The sequence below is a fragment of the Coregonus clupeaformis genome, chromosome 5 (assembly GCF_020615455.1).
Source record: "Coregonus clupeaformis isolate EN_2021a chromosome 5, ASM2061545v1, whole genome shotgun sequence".
NCBI classification, from domain to species: Eukaryota; Metazoa; Chordata; class Actinopteri; order Salmoniformes; family Salmonidae; genus Coregonus; species Coregonus clupeaformis.
Window position 1 is genome coordinate 11,119,694 of NC_059196.1, and position 11,252 is coordinate 11,130,945.

Here is an 11,252-nt window from a genome sequence, read left to right on the forward strand (position 1 = left end):
AAATGGCCAGCATGCATCACGGTCAGCATGGCCTCCTTTTCCTCTTTAGTGAAAATCACCCTCCTGTGTAGCTGGCCATCCTTCCCCATAGATACATTTGATTGCTTAACAAGTTGGAAGACAAGAGTTGTTGAAATACAAAAGTGTAAGTACATTTGCACTGCTCTCTCTTTCTCTTTCTCTCTCTCTCTCTCTCTCTCTCTCTCTCTCTCTCTCTCTCTCTCTCTCTCTCTCTCTCTCTCTCTTTCTCTCTTTCTCTTTTTTTCTCTCTTTCTCTTTTTTCTCTCTCTCTCTCTCTCTCTCTCTCTCTCTCTCTCTCTCTCTCTCTCTCTCTCTCTCTCTCTCTCTCTCTCTCTCTCTCTCTCTCTCTCTCTCTCTCTCTCTCTCTCTCTCTCTCTCTCTCTCTCTCTCTCTCTCTCTCTCTCTCTTTTCAATGTTAAGGGCTTTATTGGCATGGGAAACGAATGTTAACATTGCCAAAGCAAGTGAAGTAGATTTTAAATGTTTTGTCATTTAGCAGAGCGATGCAGTGCCTTAGACCACTGCGCCACTCGGGAGTCAAGATAGTAAACAAAAGTGAAATAAACAATAAATATTGACAGTAAACATCACACTCAGAAGTTCCAAAAGAATAAATACATTTCAAATGTCATATTATGTATATATACAGTGTTATAACAATGTACAAATAGTTTAAGTTCAAATGGAAAAATAAATCAACATAAATACGGGTTGTATTTACAATGGTGTTTGTTCTTTTCTTGTGGCAACAGGTCACAAATCTTGCTGCCGTGATGGCACACTGTGGTTTTTCATAGATAAGGGAGTTTATCAAAATTGGGTTTGTTTTCGAATTCTTGTGGATATTTTTTGTTGTTTGTTCTTTGTTATAGGGCCAAGAAGATTGGAGAAGTGGTTTACCCATACATCTCCGTTTTGGATAGATAGCTCTTCGTGTTGTTGTTTGTTTAGTGTTTTCAAATTTAACCAGAAGTGGTTAGTCTATGGATTCTTCAATTACATTGAGCTGATTTCTGACATGCTGTTCCTTCTTTTTCCCTAGTGTATTTCTGTATTGTTTTAGTGATTCACCATAGTTGTCACGATCGTTATGAGAAGCGGACCAAGGCGCAGCGTGATAGGCGTACATACTTTATTGCATACACACACGAACCAAAACAATAAAACGATACGTGAAGTCCTAGGTAATACAACAAACCTTAACGGAACAAGATCCCACAATAAACTAGTGAAAACAGGCTGCCTAAGTATGGTCCCCAATCAGAGACAACGAGCTACAGCTGTCTCTGATTGGGGACCACCCTGGCCAACATAGAAATAAATGATCTAGAACAAAACCCATAGAAAACTAAACATAACAAGTCCACACCCTGGCTCAACATTTAAGAGTCCCCAGAGCCAGGGCGTGACAGTACCCCCAAAGGCGCGGACTGCGACCGCGCCAACCAAACACAACAGGGGAGGGGCCGGGTGGGCATTCCGCCTCGGAGGCGGATCCGGCTCCGGGCGTGACCACCACTCTCTCTCTACCCCCCCGTTGCGCCCCTGGTCTGGTCTGGCCCCGCAGGTCGGAGCTGGACTGGACACCGGTGGAGCGGATTGCTCTGGCTCCGGAGTGGAGCAGCTGACCAGTGCCATACCAGGCACCGGTGGAACAGGCACGGGCCGTGCCGGACTGACGACGCGCACCACTGGCTTGGTGCAGGGAGCAGGAACGGGCCGGACCGGGCTGACGACGCGCACCACTGGCTTGGTGCGGGGAGCAGGAACAGGCCGGACCGGGCTGGCGACGCGCACCACTGGCTTGGTGCGAGGGACAGGAACAGGCCGGACCGGGCTGGTGACGCGCACCACTGGCTTGGTGCGGGGGGCAGGAACAGGCCGGACCGGGCTGGCGACGCGCACCACAAGCTTGGTGCGAGGGACAGGAACAGGCCGGACCGTACTGGGAACACACCCCACTGGCCTTGTGCGGGGATCAGGAACGGGCCGGACCGGACTGGTGACACACACCACTTGCTTGGTGCGTGGAGCGGGACTGGGTTTCCTTATAAACCTCCGCTCCCTCTGCTGCCTAACCAGTTCCTCTCGCCGTGCCTCTACACTCTCCTTCTCCCTCATGACCAATAGCCCCCGTAACCTGGTGGCCTCCTCTCCTAGTCCGCAAATTCGCCCTGTCGCTGCCTCCAGCAGCCCCGTCGTCCACGCCGTGTGCCCCCCCCAAAAAATGTCTTGGGGTTGCCTCTCGCGTGTCCGTCGTCGGCACGGTTGCCGCCGTTTCTCCTCTCCTGCCTGGGCATTTACCTTTGCCCATGGCCCTCTTCCCGCGAATATGTCCTCCCATGACCACCATTCGCCCACCTGAGCCATCGCCAGCTTCTCCTCCTGGGCACACTGCTTGGTCCTTTTATGGTGGGATCTTCTGTCACGATCATTACAGGAAGATGAGACGGACCAAGGCGCAGCGTGATAGGCGTACATACTTTATTGCGTACACACACGAACCAAAACAATAAAACGATACGTGAAGTCCTAGGTAATACAACAAACCTTAACGGAACAAGATCCCACAATAAACTAGTGAAAACAGGCTGCCTAAGTATGGTCCCCAATCAGAGACAACGAGCTACAGCTGTCTCTGATTGGGAACCACCCTGGCCAACATAGAAATAAACGATCTAGAACAAAACCCATAGAAAACTAAACATAACAAATCCACACCTTGGCTCAACATTTAAGAGTCCCCAGAGCCAGGCCGTGACAATAGTGGAGGCGTAGGCTCAGGTTTTCTGGGTCTCTATGTTTTTGTTTGGATAGGTTTCTCAATTTCATTCTTAGGTTTTTGCATTCTTCATCAAACCATTTGTCACTGTTGTTACTTTTCTTCGGTTTTCTGTTAGGGATTTTTAGATTTGATAGGGAAGCTGAGAGGTCAAATATGATGTTTAGGTTTTCTACTGCCAAGTTTACACCTTCACTATTACAGTGGAACGTTTTGTCCAGGAAGTTGTCTAAAAGGGATTGAATTTGTTGTTGCCTAATAGATTTTTGGTAGGTTTCGACACTACTTTCAAATCAAATCAAATCAAATTTTATTGGCCACATGCGCCGAATACAACAGGTGCAGACATTACAGTGAAATGCTTACTTACAGCCCTTAACCAACAGTGCATTTATTTTTAATAAAAAAGTAAAATAAAACAACAACAAAAAAGTGTTGAGAAAAAAAGAGCAGAAGTAAAATAAAATAACAGTAGGGAGGCTATATATACAGGGGGGTACCGGTGCAGAGTCAATGTGCTGGGGCACCGGCTAGTTGTCACGATCGTTATGTGAAGCGGACCAAGGCGCAGCGTGATAGCCGTACATATTTTATTGAACGTACTCACACGAACAAAAACAACAAACCAAACGATACGTGAAGTCCTAGGTTAATAACACAAACCTATACGGATCAAGATCCCACAATTAACTGTGCCAAACAGGCTGCCTAAGTATGGTTCCCAATCAGAGACAACGAGAATCAGCTGCCTCTGATTGGGAACCACCCTGGCCAACATAGATTTACACGAACTAGAACAAAACATAGAAAATACAACATAGACAATCCACACCCTGGCTCAACATATAAGAGTCCCCAGAGCCAGGGCGTGACACTAGTTGAGGTAGTTGAAGTAATATGTACATGTGGGTAGAGTTAAAGTGACTATGCATAAATAATTAACAGAGTAGCAGCAGCGTAAAAAGATGGGGTGGGGGGGCAGTGCAAATATTCCAGGTAGCCATGATTAGCTGTTCAGGAGTCTTATGGCTTGGGGGTAGAAGCTGTTGAGAAGTCTTTTGGACCTAGACTTGGCACTCCGGTACCGCTTGCCGTGCGGTAGCAGAGAGAACAGTCTATGACTAGGGTGGCTGGAGTCTTTGACAATTTTGAGGGCCTTCCTCTGACACCGCCTGGTATAGAGGTCCTGCATGGCAGGAAGCTTGGCCCCAGTGATGTACTGGGCCGTACGCACTACCCTCTGTAGTGCCTTGAGGTCGGAGGCCAAGCAGTTGCCATACCAGGCGGTGATGCAACCAGTCAGGATGCTCTCGATGGTGCAGCTGTAGAATTTTTTGAGGATCTGAGGACCCATGCCGAATCTTTTCAGTCTCCTGAGGGGGAATAGGCTTTGTCGTGCCCTCTTCACGACTGTCTTGGTGTGTTTGGACCATGATAGTTTGTTGGTGATGTGGACACCAAGGAACTTGAAGATCTCAACCTGTTCCACTACAGCCCCGTCGATGAGAATGGGGGTGTGCTCAGTCCTACTTTCCTTCCATCTATAGCATTTCTTAATATTATTCAGTTCCTTTGGCTTTGATGCATCATGATTGAGTATTGCTCTGTTCAAGTAGACTGTGATTTTGCTGTGGTCTGATAGTGGTGTCAGTGGGCTGACTGTGCACGCTCTGAGAGACTCTGGGTTGAGGTCAGTGATAAAGTAGTCTACAGTACTACTGCCAAGAGATGAGCTATAGGTGTACCTACCATAGAAGTCCCCTCGAAGCCTACCATTGACTATGTACAGTTGAAGTCAGAAGTTTACATACACGTTAGCCAAATACATTTAAACTCAGTTTTTCACAATTCCTGACATTTAATCCTAGTAAAAATTCCCTGTTTTAGGTCAGTTAGGATCACCACTTTATTTTAAGAATGTGAAATGTCAGAATAATAGTAGAGAATGATTTACCTTGACTTTGTTGTCCTTAAGCCATTTTGCCACAACTTTGGAAGTATGCTTGGGGTCATTGTACATTTGGAATACCCATTTGCAACCAAGCTTTAACTTCCTGACTGATGTCTTGAGATGTTGCTTCAATATATCCACATAATTTTCCTTCTTCATGATGCCTCTATTTTGTGAAGTGCAACAGTCCCTGCTGCAGCAAAGCACCCCCACAGCATGATGCTGCCACCACCGTGCTTCACGGTTGGGATGGTGTTCTTCGGCTTACAAGCATTCCCCTTTTTCCTCCAAACATAACAATGGTCATTATGGGCAAACAGTTCCATTTTTGTTTCATCAGACCAGAGGACATTTCTCCAAAAAGTACGATCTTTGTCCCCATGTGCAGTTGCAAACCGTAGTCTGGCTTTTTATGGCGGTTTTGGAGCAGTGGCTTCTTCCTTGCTGAGTGGCCTTTGAGGTTATGTGGATATAGGACTAGTTTTACTGTGGATATAGATACTTTTGTATCTGTTTTTTCCAGCATCTTCACAAGGTCCTTTGCTGTTGTTCTGGGATTGATTTGCACTTTTCGCACCAAAGTACATTCATCTCTAGGAGACAGAACGCGTCTCCTTCCTGAGCGGTATGACGGCTGCATGGTCCCATGGTGTTTATACTTGCGTACTATTGTTTGTACAGATGAACGTGGTACCTTCAGGCATTTGGAAATTGCTCCCAAGGATGAACCAGACTTGTGGAGGTCTACAATTTTCTTTCTGAGGTCTTGGCTGATTTCTTTTGATTTTCCCATGATGTCAAGCAAAGAGGCACTGATTTTAAAGGTAGGCCTTGAAATACATCCACAGGTACACCTCCAATTGACTCAAATGATGACTAGGTCGCTGGTGCGTTGGGCTGAAAGGTCGCTGGTTCTAATCCCCGAGCCAACTAGGTGAAAAATCTGTCTGTGCCCCTGAGCAAGGCATTTAACCCTAATTGCTCCTGTAAGTCGCTCTGGATAAGAGCATCTGCTAAATGACAAACAAAAAAAATCCCTTTCAGAAGCTTCTAAAGCATTACATAATTTTCTGGAATTTTCCAAGCTGTTTGAAGGCACAGTCAACTTAGTGTATGTAAACTTCTGACCCACAAAAATTATCAATGGAAATCAAATGTATCAACCCATGGAGGTCTGGATTTGGAGTCACCCTCAAAATTAAAAGTGGAAAACCACACTACAGGCTGATCCAACTTTGATGTAATTTCCTTAAAACAAGTCAAAATGAGGCTCAGTAGTGTGTGTGGCCTCCACGTGCCTGTATGACCTCCCTACAACGCCTGGGCATGCTCCTGGTGAGGTGGCGGATGGTCTCCTGAGGGATCTTCTCCCAGACCTGGAATAAAGCATCCGCCAACTCCTGGACAGTCTGTGGTGCAACGTGGCGTTGGTGGATGGAGCAAGACATGATGTCCTAGATGTGCTCAATTGGATTCAGTTCTGGGGAACGGGCAGGCCAGTCCATAGCATCAATGCCTTCCTCTTGCAGGAACTGCTGACACACTCCAGCCACATGAGGTCTAGCATTGTCTTGCATTAGGAGGAACCCAGGGCCAACCGCACCAGCATATGGTCTCACAAGGGGTCTGAGGATCTCATCTCGGTACCTAATGGCAGTCAGGCTACCTCTGGCGAGCACATGGAGGGCTGGGCGGCCCCCCCAAAGAAATGCCACCCCACACCATGACTGACCCACCACCAAACCGGTCATGCTGGAGGATGTTGCAGGCAGCAGAACGTTCTCCACCGTGTCTCCAGACTCTGTCACGTCTGTCACGTGCTCAGTGTGAACCTGCTTTCATCTGTGAAGAGCACAGGGCGCCAGTGGTGAATTTGCCAATCTTGGTGTTCTCTGGCAAATGCCAAACGTCCTGCACGGTGTTGGGCTGTAAGCACAACCACCACCTGTGGACGTCGGGCCCTCATACCACCCTCATGGAGTCTGTTTCTGACCGTTTGAGCAGACACATGCACATTTGTGGCCTGCTGGAGGTCATTTTGCAGGGCTCTGGCAGTGCTCCTCCTGCTCCTCCTTGCACAAAGGCGGAGGTAGCAGTCCTGCTGCTGGGTTGTTGCCCTCCTACGGCCTCCTCCATGTCTCCTGATGTACTGGCCTGTCTCCTGGTAGCGCCTCCATGCTCTGGACACTACGCTGACAGACACAGCAAACCTTCTTGCCACAGCTTAAATTGATGTGCCATCCTGGATGAGCTGCACTACCTGAGCCACTTGTGTGGGTTGTAGACTCCGTCTCATGCTACCACTAGAGTGAAAGCACTGCCAGCATTCAAAAGTGACCAAAACATCAGCCAGGAAGCATAGGAACTGAGAAGTGGTCTGTGGTCACCACCTGCAAAACCAGTCCTTTATTGGGGGTGTCTTGCTAATTGCCTATAATTTCCACCTGTTGTCTATTCCATTTGCACAACAGCATGTGAAATGTATTGTCAATCAGTGTTGCTTCCTAAGTGGACAGTTTGATTTCACAGAAGTGTGATTGACTTGGAGTTACATTGTGTTGTTTAAGTGTCCCCTTTATTTTTTTGAGCAGTGTATTTACCGTTTGAGTCCATAAGGAGTAAAATCTGTGGCTTGTGTATGTCCTCAGTGGGTGTGGGGGGGTCATCAGGAGGGCTATCAGGGTGGCTGACAGGGGGGGTGCTCAGAGGGGTTGGGATCCCCTGGGCTTGGGGTTCTTCATTTGTTTGTCTGGCTGTGATGTTGAGGCTATGGTCAGGGTCTAGGGTGTACTGTTCTGCTGCGGTGTCGAGACTTTGGTCAGGATCTGAGGTGGGCTGTTCTGCTGGCTTCTCTGCGGGGGTGACCAGCTATCTAATGGGTTGTTCTCCCATCATAATTCTCACCTTCTCCTCCAGCACTCTGATCCTCTCCTGTAGTGCTCTGTTCTTCTCCTGCTCCTGCTCTTTCTTCTGTTGATTTTGTCTCACCACAGTCCAGAGTGCAGATATGTCTCTCTCTACCTCCAGCTCTCCAGGTCTAGTTAAGGGGGTGTTGTTGTGCTGAACTGTTGTCTGGGTCTGTGCTGACTGGAGTGTAATCACCTGCTGTTCCAGCTGACACCTCTCACTTTACACGTCAGTGCTAATTGAAGTTGTATCTCTTTGTACTAGCTAGCTTGGTAGCCTTAGCATTCAGTCCTTATAAAGTAAAATATATAATTGTAATGTATTTTTCTTCTTGGTTTTTGAAAGTAAAAAACAGCTTCAGATTAAACATTACTCACTCAGTTCCAGGTTGGATGGTGTTTTCAGGTTTCTGTTTGTTTGCCAGAGCATTTGCTGTATAGTTTGGGAATAGTAATCCTTGGTAGTAGAAAGCCTTCCAGGTAATTCCGTAAATCAGGTTGTAGGTTTGGAGTTTTGATTTGGAATGAAGGTTATGTTGTGGAGGGTAGCATCCTGTATATGTGTCACGATCGTCTGAGGAAACGGACCAATACGCAGCGCGTGGAGTGAACATGATGACTTTATTTAAATAAAAGCAACCACGAAAACAACAAACAAATGACGAATGTGAAGTCCTACGGTACACTGACCAAAAGGAACAAAAACCCACAAACCCAACAAGAAAACATACAGATTAAATATGGCTCCCAATCAGAGATAACGAGCCGACAGCTGACACTCGTTACCTCCGATTGGGAGTCTTAGACCAAACCTAGAAATGAACCCAACAGAAAGGCAAACCTAGAAATACACACAACAGAACTACCAACATCGAAATACACCCAAATACCCAACAAAACAAAATACACCCTGGCTCAAATATCAAAGTCCATGGAACCAGAATGTCACAGTACCCCCCCCTAAAGGTGCGCACTCCGGGCGCACCAGCATACAGTCTAGGGGAGGGTCTGGGTGGGCGTCTGTCCATGGTGGCGGCTCTGGCCCAGGTCGTGGTCCCCACCCCACCTTAGTCACTATCCGCTTCCGTAGCCCCCTCCACATGACCACCCCCCAACTAACCCCCACTGGATTAAGGGGCGGCACCGGACTAAGGGGCAGCACCGGACTAAGGGACAGTACCTGACTAAGGGGCTCTGGCGGATCCTGGCTGGACGGCTCTGGCGGATCCTGGCTGGACGGCTCTGGCGGATCCTGGCTGGCGGAAGGCTCTGGCTGATCCTGTCTGGCAGAAGGCTCTGGCTGATCCTGTCTGGCGGAAGGCTCTGGCTGATCCTGTCTGGCGGAAGGCTCTGGCTGATCCTGTCTGGCGGAAGGCTCTGGCTGATCCTGTCTGGCGGAAGGCTCTGGCTGATCCTGTCTGGCGGAAGGCTCTGGCTGATCCTGTCTGGCGGAAGGCTCTGGCTGATCCTGTCTGGCGGAAGGCTCTGGCTGATCCTGTCTGGCGGAAGGCTCTGGCTGATCCTGTCTGGCGGAAGGCTCTGGCTGATCCTGTCTGGCGGAAGGCTCTGGCTGATCCTGTCTGGCGGAGAGCTCTAGCGGCTCCGGTCTGGCGGACGGCTCTGAAGGCTCATGGCAGACGGGCGGCTTTGCAGGCTCAGTACAGACGGGCAGTTCCTGCGGCGCTTGGCAGACGGACAGTTCAGACGGCGTTGGGCAGACGGGCAGTTCAGACGGCGTTGGGCAGACGGACAGTTCAGGCCCCGTTGGGCAGACGGCAGACTCTGGCCGTCTGAGGCGCATCGTAGGCCTGGTGCGTGGTGCCGGAACAGGAGGTACCGGGCTGAGGACACGCATCTCAGGGCTAGTGCGGAGAGAAGCAACAGGGCTTGCTGGACCCTGGGAACGCACATAACGCCTAGTGCGGAGAGCCGGAACAGGGCATGCTGGACCCTGGGGACTCACATAACGCCTAGTGCGGAGAGCCGGAACAGGGCATGCTGGACCCTGGGGACTCACATAACGCCTAGTGCGGGGAGCCGGAACAGGGCATGCTGGACCCTGGGGACTCACATAACGCCTAGTGCGGAGAGCCGGAACAGGGCATGCTGGACCCTGGGGACTCACATAACGCCTAGTGCGGGGAGCCGGAACAGGGCATGCTGGACCCTGGGGACTCACATAACGCCTAGTGCGGAGAGCAGCAACAGGACGCACAGGACTCGGGGAACACACAGGAGGCTTGGTGCGTGGTGTATGCACTGGTGGTAAAGGGCTGGAGACACGCACCATAGAGCCAGTGCGTGGAGAAGACACAGGGCTCTGAAGACGCACTGGAAACCTGGTGCGTGGTGTAGGTACTGGTGGTACTGGGCTGGAGCGAGGAGGTGGTACCGGAAATACCGGACCGTGCAGGCGTACTGGCTCCCTTGAGCACTGAGCCTGCCCAACCTTCCCTGGGTTGATGCTCCCGTCGCCCGACCAGTACGGGGAGGTGTAATAACCCGCACCGGCCTATGTGGGCGAACCGGGAACACCATGCGCAAGGCTGGTGCCATGTACGCCCGGGCCCGAGGAGACGCACTGGTGACCAGCTGCGTGGGACCGGCTTCATGACATCCGGCTCAACACTCAATCTGGCCCGGCCGATACGTGGAGCTGGACTGTACCGAACCGGGCTATGCCTGCGTACAGGAGACACCATGCGCTCAACTGCGTAACACGGTGTCTGCCCGTACTCTCGCTCTCCACGGTCAGTCCAGGGAGTAGGCGCAGGTCTCCTACCTGACTTCGCCACACTCCCTCTTAGCCCCCCAAGAAATTCTTGGGTAGTACCCCAGGCTTCCAGTCTTGCCTCCGTGCTGCCTCCTCATATCGCCGCCTCTCGGCTTTAGCTGCCTCCAGCTCTTCACGAGGACGGCGATATTCTCCCGGTTGTGCCCAAGGCCCCTTACCATCCAGAATCTCCTCCCATGTCCATGAATCCTTTATGGGTGGATATAAATCCTGTGTAGGTGGATCCTGTTGCCGCTTGACACGCCGCTTGGTCCTTTTATGGTGGGTTTTTCTGTCACGATCGTCTGAGGAAACGGACCAATACGCAGCGCGTGGAGTGAACATGATGACTTTATTTAAATAAAAGCAACCACGAAAACAACAAACAAATGACGAATGTGAAGTCCTACGGTACACTGACCAAAAGGAACAAAAACCCACAAACCCAACAAGAAAACATACAGATTAAATATGGCTCCCAATCAGAGATAACGAGCCGACAGCTGACACTCGTTACCTCCGATTGGGAGTCTTAGACCAAACCTAGAAATGAACCCAACAGAAAGGCAAACCTAGAAATACACACAACAGAACTACCAACATCGAAATACACCCAAATACCCAACAAAACAAAATACACCCTGGCTCAAATATCAAAGTCCATGGAACCAGAGTGTCACAATATGTCCCTGCCAAAAAAATCCAATTTGATCTAACTCTATATTTGTTGTAAAAACATGCTGAAAATTGCAGGAGCAATGTCTTTGAGCTCTCTCTCTCTTTCTCTCTCTCTCTCAAAAACACCTCCTTGGAGAACAA